The sequence below is a fragment of the Vigna umbellata genome, chromosome 1 (genome assembly GCF_029865625.1).
Source record: "Vigna umbellata cultivar VRB3 chromosome 1, Vumbellata_1.0, whole genome shotgun sequence".
Classification (NCBI taxonomy): Eukaryota; Viridiplantae; Streptophyta; class Magnoliopsida; order Fabales; family Fabaceae; genus Vigna; species Vigna umbellata.
The window spans coordinates 35,820,810-35,821,444 of NC_142165.1; positions in this window are offsets into that span (position 1 = coordinate 35,820,810).

Genomic DNA, 635 nt, shown 5'->3' on the forward strand with positions numbered 1-635 from the left:
TTTTTTACGTTTGATATTTGGGGTCGGACGTCTAAATGGTGACGTCAAAGGCCTTTTCTGCACTAGTGGTTACTCTCGAAACATATATCAGCACTAGAGAAAGAAATGCTACAAATACTCAAATGTGCTAAATGTTCCCACTATTTATAAACTTCTTGGTGATTCTCCATCTCCCACCTCTTCAATCTCAACCGTTACATCATCTTAGATGTAACGGTCAAGGATTCGTGACTATTGGACTCTTGTAGGACCAACACCTATTAATCAACTGTCTTCGTTGTCTACGCTTCTCAAGGCTAGGGGCTATTATACCTATAAGGTTACATAACCAAAGAAATACAATTTTTTTTGGATACAAAATGAGGGTCAAGTATCGACATTAACAATAATAAGACAAGGATCGAAGATCGACAAACTCACAACTAGACCGATTACCGATACCTGACATCATAAAGTTCTCTACAAGTCTTTAACATATGACATGTTAGGCTTGGGGGGGCCTAATGTACTGTATATGTCCAATGACCTACTCCTGACCGAATACATGTTATCCTACTATGAGATCATGTTAGCTCGATTGGTAGTCTAAATAATCCACAATTAAGCTAAGAAAGAAATAATTAACCCAAGATTAA